This window comes from Sceloporus undulatus, chromosome 5 (genome assembly GCF_019175285.1).
Source record: "Sceloporus undulatus isolate JIND9_A2432 ecotype Alabama chromosome 5, SceUnd_v1.1, whole genome shotgun sequence".
NCBI lineage: Eukaryota > Metazoa > Chordata > Lepidosauria > Squamata > Phrynosomatidae > Sceloporus > Sceloporus undulatus.
Genome location: NC_056526.1, coordinates 80,362,432 through 80,373,962, shown reverse-complemented (window position 1 = coordinate 80,373,962; position 11,531 = coordinate 80,362,432). Strand labels below are relative to the sequence as shown.

The window sequence follows — 11,531 nt, the reverse complement described above, 5'->3', positions numbered from 1 at the left end:
CACCACGTTCCATTTATACTCTGTCCATGACAGCTTACCACCTCAGTGTCTAGCACCAGCTTGTTCTTTAGAACAGTGGAGTCCAAACCTTTGGCCTTCCAGAAAATTTGAGACTTCAACTCCAGAATCGACTGTTGACCAGTGGCTGGGGCCCTTCTGGGGGAGTTGACGTCTTAACCCTGGCGCAGCCAAAGTTGGACCCAATTTAGAACTATATGTGTTTCTCTTACAGCTTCTGATCTTGGAACAACCACCTGATTCTTTCTCTTTCTTTTCTTTAAACCCCCAGAGCTTTGGGAACCCTTAATCTTTCAGTCTTAATTGCATTTTTCCACCTTCAAATTCCTTGAATTTTTGCTACTTCTTCCCTTTTTTTTTTTTTTCTCTTTCTTCTTCTGCCTTTCCCTTCAACATTTCTCAACTTCTGTGGGAACGGCGATAAAAGATTATAAATGATGTTCGACGAATGCACATAGGGCGATACAATTTGGAGACAAGTATTTCAGATAGTTCTTCATGAGATACATGAAGCAGGCAAAATAATTGCGAACGGGAACCTGACAATCTGAGTGAAAGTGGATATTAAGGGAATGAATGTTCAGTACAAATAATTGTTTCCTTTCTACATAACGGATTTCCTCAGCGGTGCATTTAGCAATCAGTTTAGCAAAACTGCCATAATCAATTACAAAACAACGCATCTAAATGCAAAGAATCTTCGAAAAATCATACCTTGGGACCAACTTATATCTTTCAGCATTTGAGGAAGCGCTTCAGAAACACAACCAGGGCATAATGGCAAACATATTGGCTAGTTTGAACCACACTTTACCTTGTGTCTTTTTCTATACGGACAATGCTTAAATTTGCACTGCTGTGCCACCATTGACTCAGCAACTATATATACTAAATAGAAGATAACTCTGAACTGGAACAAAGATTAATGGAAAAAAAAATTAACAATTTAGATATTTCTGCTTATGAGACATATATTCCAGAAGAAAAAATCAATAGTCCATTGTGGATTTTTTAAAACACTACATTTAGATATTAAAATAAAAAATAAAAACTGGACTGTTCATACTTTCAGCTTCTTAAAATAAGTTTTTTTTGGAATCTTTTAGGACTTTAATGATATTATATTGATGTGAGTATAAAAGAAAAGAAAGAAAAGCAAATAAATCCAAATATATGCCAGTTACGTGTTAATGTCGTGCGCAGGATGGGACATGTCATCTTAAGACTTTGTACTAAGTAGTGCCTATAATGTAGACATTCTGTAGCATTGTACCTGCAGAGTGTAAATGCTGCTCCTAGGTGTCCTACCATCTGTCACGAACAACAGATATACCTCCTTCCTTTGCTTCCAAAGTGTCCTAACAATTCTATGGTTTTGGTATTGCGAGCAATTCTTCTTACTCGACTAATAATTTTTTTAAAACATGCCCCATGCGTTTTGGAATAAAATCTAGGTGGCTAAGGAATGGCAGTGACAAAAAACAGCAGGGGGAAAACAACCTCAGGCACTTATTAACGATGCTAACGTGGCCCCATCCTTATTCATCCATCCCATCTGCTCCAACCCATTGGCCTGTCCTGTGTGCTCTTAGGTCCACAGCCAAACCGTCTTTGAGGGTGACCCGATAGCTCCTTTGATGGCCAGTTATAGCATTATGAAAACTCTGAATGTTACTAACCACATGCCTCCAGTTACTTCATCCTCCCTCCCCTTTCTGCTGGCGGATGGGATCATGGGGGATGTTGAAAATGCTTTTTCCGGAGTTCTAACCAGTGACACATGAGGACTGTCTTAGTGAGATATTTCCCCTTCTTACAATTGTTGGACAGATCCTGACTTCTGATGAGCCATTCCAAATAAGATCCGCTACCTAGGAGTTTTGTGGCCCCAATTTGCCCAGCTCATTTCACGAGGCTTTGCTTTCCAGCCTCATCTGGTTTCACAACCTGCTCTGACCCCAAGGGCTGCCTCTGCACTCCGAAAATCCACTTTCATACCCTTACTGCAGGCACACTGCTGTGCAAATTCTGGGAATTGTAGTTCTGAGTCAGAGAGCTTGTGCCACAACAATTACAATTCCCGCATGCCATAGTATGCGGGCATGGCATTAAAATGGTGTGAAATTGGTTATTTTGTGTTCGCCCCCACACAACATCATTATTGCACATCATTCACACCACACCCACATTTCATTTGCCTGTCAACGTGTGTTGCAGAGTTTGGAGATAAAAGGTCAGCGAATCAAGGGAGTGGGGGAGTTTTAACGTAAGATGGTCGGTGTGTCGTGGTCCTTGGTATGCACTGGGGTTTTGGTACCAGGACTGCTGGGGAACCAAATCCATGGATGTTCTACCTGTAAATGTAATGGTTATACTAATGACCCCTTAATAAATGGCAAAATCCAGATTGCTTTTGGAATAATTTTAAAATTTCAAGCTGTGGATGGTTGATCCATGAATAACGCTTTGGAACGAGAGCGGGCTTAGTCATCAGCTGTCAGGGGAAAAAAATGAATCTGAAGGAGGGATGATGGAGCGGAAGGAGAAACCGAAGGTCAAGCAAATAGATTTAATTTTAAGCGTTGTGCACATGCCACTTGGCTAGAGAGGTGCTTCTCAAGGTGGTAAATGACAGGTGGCCATTAGCTCTGCTCAGATGTATGATACTCAACTGACGAACAACCTTGATCAGCACAGCATCTGCATTCAGCTTGCACAACATCTTCAGGACCAAACCTACCGCAGTCATTCCGGTAAATCAATCATCATGCTTGTGGCGTATTGTTGTCATACTATAAGGGTCTATTACTATTCTTTCTCTATGACATCCTACTTTACATGGTTCGTTTTTGCTATTTAAAAACAAACAACAAATATTGTCTCATCTGTTACTGGGGCAGACTGTGGGGTTACTATTTTTTTTTTCAACACATGATCCATAATTTGGGCGAAACTCATGCGGATTCTGCAGCTTTTGTTAAACACAACGGGCCTTAGGCTGAGATAAACTGGTAATATTGTGTGTACCTTAAACCTTTAGGTCTGTTTTGATGAAGTTTTAAAAATTTAATCGAGATACAAGAAACTGTTACATTGTTTCCAGGTTAAAAATGGGATGAAGACGTCACGCTGCGACCCATTTTAAACTGCACACTTTCATATGCCCTTGGCGTGTATTTAACATGTTGTTGTTCTGTGTGCCTCCAGTCATTGATTAGGCAATCCCAGGCAAACTTCCTAGGCTTTTTTGGAGGTTCTTCAGCGGGTTTCCCTTTGCCCATCCTCTGGATGGAGAGTGTGATTGCCCAGACCCCCAGCTGCCTGAATAAATAAACTTCTGGAAATTTTGACTATACACTCGGGCAAAGTGTGTGTGTTTGAAACCAAGTGTTTATCTTATTTCCTTTCCGACTGCTCTCAGAGTGTAAAGATGTTCGTTATCAAGAATGATTCTTTTCCTTACATCTTGTATCACAGTGCTTTGTTTTATCCTGGAATATAGTGAGGGAAACTGGTTTCATTGAGCTGTGCACATGCGGCCATGTCCCTGATGCGATCGTTTTGGCCGAACATGGTTATCAATGGATATACATTCTTCGGTACATCGCTGAACCAGATTGCCAGGGCTGCCTGCAGAGTCGGAGATACATTTCCTTTTTTGTATCTGTGAAGTTCTCTTTGAAGAGAGCATTGTAAACGGATTATCTTCTTATATGCCACCCTTAAGATCTTTGGCTGACGCTTTTTCTCTGCCCCCCCCCCCACCCATTGCAGATACACGTTGTGAGGACAGAGCTTCTTGGTGGCTGCTCCCATACTGGAACTTATCCCTGCACAGGCCTAGGGTTGGCCCCTGTTTGTCTTTGCGCCATGTCAAGGCCCTTTTTTTAACAGGGTTTTTGGTTTAACAGGTATGGCAGAAGAGTTCTCCTAACAAGATTGTTTGTAATTTATCTTGTTCATCTGTACGTACTGTAAACTGTGAAACATTTATATGAATCCCTTGTAATGATGTTAACATTTGTACCACTATTGTTTAGCTGTATTTGTTTTAATTCTATGCAGTAACTCACCGGTCTCATTGGAGCATTGTTAATAGAAGAATTAATCTTTTCAGGCAGTACCAATGCATTATGAGATCCTACTCAGACCAAGCTGTAGCATGTGGCTATGCTTATCTCACCATACAACCCTAGACGCAATCTTAACAGCGTCTTCATCCCAAGTGACAGTGATCTGGGTTATGCTGAGCAGGGTACTGCAGGATGCTGCACAGTCCTGCCGCACGGAGAGAAGCACTGTGAGGTCTTGTGCAATCTTCATTGAGCGTTGTTCATAAAGGTGACGGGACTGGCCATGCATCGTAGCACCTTGCTGCAGGCCTAGATCTCTGGTGCTCAAAACTCCCATGGCTTTTAAGGGGGTTGGAGTTATTGTGATCATGGCATGTCGCAAATGAGAAATGGAGGATTTCTGATGTCCTCACCTACGTATAACATTGCAACTGACTAACAGATGTCGCCCCATTATTTAGTTTTCTGCGCTTTTACCTGTCCTGTGCCCTTCATACGGTAGCCTGAAATCTTATTTTTAAGAAATGACATGAAGCTTATTACATTGTGGCATCTTGGTTCAGTGATTTTGCTGATCATAGTGGGGACCTACGTGTTATATCCTGGGATCCACATTTACATTTGTTACCTGGAAGATGATCCCAAAGGCCTGCCTTTCAGCTGGCAGCACCCCGCTGAATATTTTCCATGAGCGAGCTCAGGATGGGGCATCACTCGATTGGCGTGTCTTAGTGTGGAACCTCATGGGTAACCCCCCCCCCCCACACACCTACCACCGCACACAGAATCTAGTTTTTTTTTGCTGCTGTTCTCATAAATCATAATCCAAGGTTGGAACCCAGCTTCACGGGGCAGGAGGCCATTCACACTTCTGTAACCCTTTTCCTTGATGGCACTAATCTTATCTTTTGGCTCTTATTTTTTGTGGGTTTTGCGAAGCCCGCTTTGGGGGAGTGGGCTTGTGAATCTGGGGTATTGACCTGGCAACCTGCTCTATTTACAGGCTTTGGGGCACAATTTGGGTAATTTGGAGGGATTGGGCAATTTGGCGGGTTCCAATGCCTTCAACGGGATCCAGATGTGGGCTGCATGTCCCGGAGCCCTGTGCCTCAGGCCCCATTTCCCCACCTCTGTCTACTATCACACAGGTGCTTTGTCAGTCTGTAAGGCTGAACCTGAGTTCACAAAATTCCATTAGAAAGGCTTGCTTTCACCGTGCAAAATGCTGGTAGAAGTCTCCTCCTTGTAGCTGTGAATCTTGTTGCAATTCTCTGTGGTAACATAATGAGAAAAGTATGGCTCACTTGAAGGTAGTTTGGGGGGTACTGGGGGAGGTGTGCAATTTGCCATCGGTCATTTGCAACTGCTCTTTATTGTTCTTTAGAAACCACTCAGAGGGAAGTGCCATACAGGCTGACCTTTGGGACTTTGTTTGGAGGAGGTACAATTTATCACTCAGATGTCTCTTTTCTACTCCTTATGGGGCATTGATAATCAGGTCTGGTCATTTCCCGAGGAATGAAATATCTCTGAAGAGAGCACTTAAGCTAAAACATTTGAGATGCATGTGGGCTCTTCCACTGCTCTGAAAGGTGCTTTCGCAACGAGGAAGTGCGGCTTGAGAAGCAACGTAATTATAGGAAATGACCGATTCTTAGCCTATTTGTCATCCATTACAGTACATTCACAATCTAGGTTAAACAGAACCCACTACAGAAATGATTTATCGGTACTTTAGTCTGTTAAAAAGGGTTAATGTCAATACAATTAGCTCTCGATCAAATCAGCCGCCCAAGAGAAGTTACCATGGCACCTTACAAGGGCTAACATCATAGGGGGTCAACCTTGAGACATGTTCATACCTCTGATATTTTAACATAGGCTTGGTGTAGGGGGGGTTTCTGAAAGAACTCTGATATAGCAAAGACCTGCTGCTCTTTATTGAGATGATAAAGGAACAGCTGTCTGGTCCGAAAGAGGTACAGCAATACTTCGGTAAACTTCCCACCCCCCTAGTTAAAATGGTCTCTAATGGACAGAGTCCTAAGAGGGTCCGTGCTGCTGTGAGAACGGGTTCTAATTAAATTTTGGACGTCATTCTGCAGGTAAGCGACTGCCTTTTCTTCCCTTATTGCGAAGTCAATTATGAAAAGGACCAGGCCACAGCGCCAGTTCAAACATTTTAAAGTCACTACTTACGCCATCAATTAATTTACTATCTCCTGGTTTTCACAGGAAGGCTGAAAGTCCAAACTTTTCCATTCTGCAAGCTGTCCAAATCAATGCCTTCTATTGCTCTTCTTCGGTGTTCAGGTTCCTTCCCACGCCTTTATTGGTGTTTATCGAAATAGTTTCTATCTGTTCACTGGACTTCAAGTCTTAACACATTTTGCTTTTGAATGTCATCTGTTCTGGTCCAAGGCCTCTTGACATCATAGTTTTGGGCGATGTGGACTGCATCGGACCTGGTAGGAAGCCACCCTGCCACTTCCCCCACCCACAAGTTTGCCTGATATAAAAGCAAACGCAAAGATGGACCGGTTACACTTGAGGGGAAGCAGAGAGATTTCCCTGGCAGTCCAGGACGGTCCTGTCGGAAACCCTGGAATACTCCTACCGTCAGAGCTAAACTCTTGCTCTACAGGGACCTGTTCTGATTTAATACTAAGCCTGGTTCTATGGTCTCTGATGAATGCCATTGTCAATGCTGGGTGCAAAAGGTGTGGGCACCCTTGCCTGTCATTTTTGCTAACCTACTCTCAGGATCCACTTGTCCTTGGATATTGATAACCACATCTGACACGGTCTGAGTTGGGATTACGAGCTGTACCGACTGCAATAACTGCCAGCCTCAGGGTGGAGTGGGGCGTGGTGACGCACGCTGCGTGCCCCTACTGTACCCCTGTGGCGATGCCGCATGCACGCATGCATGGTGGCGTGTTACAGCACTCCCTTGTGCCGGTGTTCATGCCACTGTGCCAAAGGCGTGCAAACGCCATGGCATGCAACTATGGCATCATCCGTGGTGCAAAAAGACAGGTGGCCCTGATCCGGCTCGACACGGCGGCCTCCCTGCCACCTATGGGGTCTCTGTACAGGCCCCTTGTCTCACTAATCTGGAGACATCCAACACTTAACACTCTTCTATCCAAACGAAGAAGGTTCTTACTTAATCCGGTCGGGGGGAGGGAACTGCTAGTAGCCTGTAGACCAGTGCATTTCCGTTAGTCTTTTTCATAGACATAGGTTGAAGAGAGCACAAGGGCCATCCAATCCAACTCCGCATGCAGGAAATTCAGTCAAGGCAACCCTGACAGATGGCCATCCAGCTCTGTTCAAGACTTCTAAGGACACAAGATTCCACTACACTCCGAGGAAGAAGCGTGTTCACTGTCAAACAGCCTTTACTGCAGGACGTTCCTCTAATGTGAGGTGGAATCTTCTTTCTGTAGGCTTGCATCATTGTTCCGGCGTCTTTTTTTCCGTTCTCTGGAGCAGGCCGGAAAAAGCTGTCTCCCTCCTCAATTGACCAGCCCTCAAATTTAAACCGGGCGATATATCACCTTTAACCTTCTCTTCTCCGCCTAAACATCCCAGCTCCCGAGTCGTCCTCATCGGCACGGTTTCCAGACTTTCAGCATCGTAGCCTCTGGACCCGCTCCAGTTTCTCAAGTCTTGATTGGTGCCAGATGGACACATATTCCGGTGGCCTTACCAGCTCAGAATAGAGTGGAAACCTCTTACTTCCCTTGATTGACACTATCACTTTTCTTGCTGCGCCTAACATTGCCTGGCCTTTTAGCTGCTGCACGCACTGTTGACTCCTGTCACCTTTGGTCTACTGTGAACTCCTAGATCCCTTTCACACATCGTTCATCCGCCCGGTGTCTCCATCTTATATCTGTGCATCATTTTCCGCCCTAAGAACACCCTACGTTTCTTCCTGTGAAGTCATTTGTAGCTGTGGGCCCGCTTTCTAGCCTGTTCAGGTCATTTGCATTCTGATCCTGTCCTGGGGTGTAGCTACCCTCTTACTTTGGTGTCATCTGCAAATCCATTCTGTCATCCAAGTCATTGATAAAGATGTTGAATAGCACTGGTGCCAGGACACGAACCTGGGGACCCATGGTCATTCTCTTCCCGATGAAAAGGAGCCATTGTTGAGACCTTTGGGTCGGTCGGTTTTAGTTAACCAATTACACAACATGTAACAGTTTACTTGTCTAGCCCACCTTAACCATTGCACCATGTAGGGTCCTAAAACTGCTTACAAAAACACATATATGCATACATTAGACAACATTGTACAACAGAATTCCTTTAATAAGCATATTAGCAGAAACACATAGGTAAATGCGTATTTGTTTTTATGTGGATAGTTTAAAAAGCTTACAAAGTAATGCAGAAGTGAGATAGAATAAATATAAAATTAAAAAAACAAGAACAGAGAGAAATGGAGAAAAGTCTGAAACTGGCAGAATGATCCATCTTTAGTTTCTTTGGAATTAAATTACAATCATCACCACACTGAGTTTGAAATCAAAAGTCAGGTGGTCTGTGAAAGTCTTAGTAAGTATATTATCTTACGAAAAGGCTCACAGAAGCAGAAAAGGGGAGTTTTCCTGGGAAGAGTTTATGTGAAGGAAATATACTTCTTTGTGATTCAATCATGAAAGAAATACAGTGCATGGGGCATAAGAGAGGCCCTGCTCAGACATGGCACTTTGGTGGTAGAATGCCCTCCTGCTGGAGGCCTGATTGGCACTGACTGTGGGTTCATTCTAGTGTCAGGTCAAAACAAGGTTTTTTGGGCCTGACTGGTTTAAACCAAAATCTGCGTGTTTGTGGCTTTAACCCAGGGGTAGGCAACCTGCGGCCCGGCGAGGCCTTGGGACCGGCCCCAGCCTGGTCCTGCTGGTGATTGCTGCTGGGGCCTTTGACGTCTTGTGCGAGGGGCATAGTGGGGCAATTGTCTATAGAAGCCTCAGAAACATGCATTTATCTTAACATTTTAAAAAAATCATCAATTTTTTTCATGTGTCCTCCATTTTTTATTTTAAAAGTGCCCTCCATTTGAAAATTTTATCCTACATTTGTCCCAGTTTATTTATTTATTTAATTTTTAAAAAATTATTTAATTATTTATTTTTTGGCTTCGGCCCCCCCAGTTGTCTGAGGGACAGCAACCCGGCCCCCGGCTCAAAAGGGTTGCCTACCCCTGCTTTAACCTGTCAGTTATTTAATATTCGCATTGCCTGTTGACTTATGGTGACCAAACGCATCTCATAGGGTTTTCTTAGGCAAGGAATATGCAGAGATGGTTTTGCCAGTTCCTTCCTCTGAAATATAGCATAAGATTTTACTTATCAACTGCTCTGAAGTCCCATCATAAAGCATGAGATATAAATATTTAAATTACCACCACCATCTTTCTTTAGAATTGGTTGGATCCAAGAGTTAGCCACACACTAAACTGAATTAATGGGACTTACCCAGTTGTTGACTCAACAGCTCCTTTCATGCTCTTAATCTGCTTCACTGGAAACTATCAGATTTAGTCCAGGGTGTTCTATCTGCAAACCAAAGAGCTGGCATTAATTGTTCACTTCAATATTCATGCTTCTAGTTTTGTTTGAGTTTACTGATTCTATTGATTTATTGATTCTATTGCTCAGCACAAATAATGTGAGCCAGAAGCCACCCAAATTTACGTTGCCATCGTGCTGAATTTTAACTCAGGAAGTCAGAAGCCTCGTGCAAAGCTGCCAGTCTGGAAAACAGTTCATGGCTACAAAGCATGTGTTAACATATCTCTGACAAACTTACATGGGATACAGGAATGGTTTTTCTTGGACCAGGAGAAGGTCCAACAAAGAAAGGTTTGACTGCCTGTGATATGTGTTGAGCAGCAAGGAAAAGTGACATGACAGATGCTTGATGTGTTTTGCCATGGAGGCTCTTAAAAGCACTCCAGGAGAATGCAAACTTGTAAGCTGAGCATTATGCAATTTGTTTTTGTTATTTTCATAGTACCAAGGAGGTTCCCAGAGGACTACTTCTCCTGGGTGGAATTTGTAGTATAGGAAATAAATTCTTGCAGGATTTCTATGATTCTCAGACTTTAAGATTTATGTTTGTGCCGTATAAGCCAGTTATTACATACATATATATACTTTATCCTATCATATGTATAACTTAACAGAGCAACAAATTTAACTTTGTTCTATGTGCTACTATTGTATGTTTTTATACTGGAGAACTGCAAGGTGTAAACAAAGAGCCAGTGTGGTGTAATGGTTTTAAGACTGGACTAGGACTCTAGGGAATGGGGTTTGAATCTTTGTTCTGCTGTGGAAACCCACTGGGTGACTGTAGACAAGTCATACTGGGAGAAAGGTGGGATAGAATATAATAATAATAATAATAATCTCTCTGTCCCAGAGGAAGGCGAAGGCAACCCCCGCTAAGAAAATCCTGTGATCCTGCCATAAGTCAGGAATGATTTGAAAACATACAAAAGCAACAACAATTTCTTCAGATGCCTAACTTCTCCTTTCAAGCTCTAAAGAAGTACATGTCTTAATACAGACCTGACCTCTGGAGGGAGGCTCATCCAAAGTGTCATGCTGCTCATGGTACTGTCCATTGAACAGTACTGTCGACTGGAGCCTCAGACTACAATTCTCAGAGTCTCCCCAGCTAGCATGGCCTTGCAGCCCAGGGATTCTGGGAGCTGTAGTCCAAAAACATATTTCCTGAAGCTCTGATTTGATCAATCTGAATCAATCAACCAATCATACAGATTGCTCTGAAAAGAGAGGTTTAATTTAAAAAAAAAATCAATATTCAGCTAAAAGGCATTGTTTCCATGCTTTTTATATACATTTACAAACTAAATCCATGCAATTGCTAGTCTAAAACTAAGAGAAATGTTGATCAGTCTGGAGCAGAGATGTGTGATTTGTGGTAGGTGGTCTTACACATGCATTGCAGTGACAGTGAGTGTTTTGGGAGTGTGTCCAACCATTCACTATTTCCATCGCACTTTCACTTTTCACCTGAAAATTAAGTCATCAATATTCTCAACCAGGCACAAAAACAATTTGGCTAATTGGGTTGCTCATCTTCACTCCTTATTTAATTATTGATTACCTGTCCTACTGACAGTTAAAGGTTCATTTCACAATGCAATTACTACCATGGGCCCGTGTGTTATGATCATTCTAATGGATGATCTCCCATCCAACAGCAAACTTGCTTGTGTTAAAAGAATGGGTTTTGATTTGTGCGTTTAATTACCCAAAGCTGTATGAAGCAATACATATTTTTAAAAATATGTTAAAGGGGTAACAGGGTTATGTCTGAGCTGCAAAGCTCTTTTTAAGACCATTGGCACCTACAGTATCTCTTACTGACCTTTTTTGTCCAAAAAAGAAGGGA

The 11,531-nt window shown here is 42.9% G+C and overlaps 1 protein-coding gene across 2 annotated transcripts in view; it reads left to right on the top strand.

The window, feature by feature from the left end:
- TBC1D22A (TBC1 domain family member 22A) overlaps positions 1-11,531 on the top strand; it is a 183,970-nt gene that overhangs the window by 74,720 nt on the left and 97,719 nt on the right. The gene's annotated exons all lie outside the window — the stretch shown is intronic.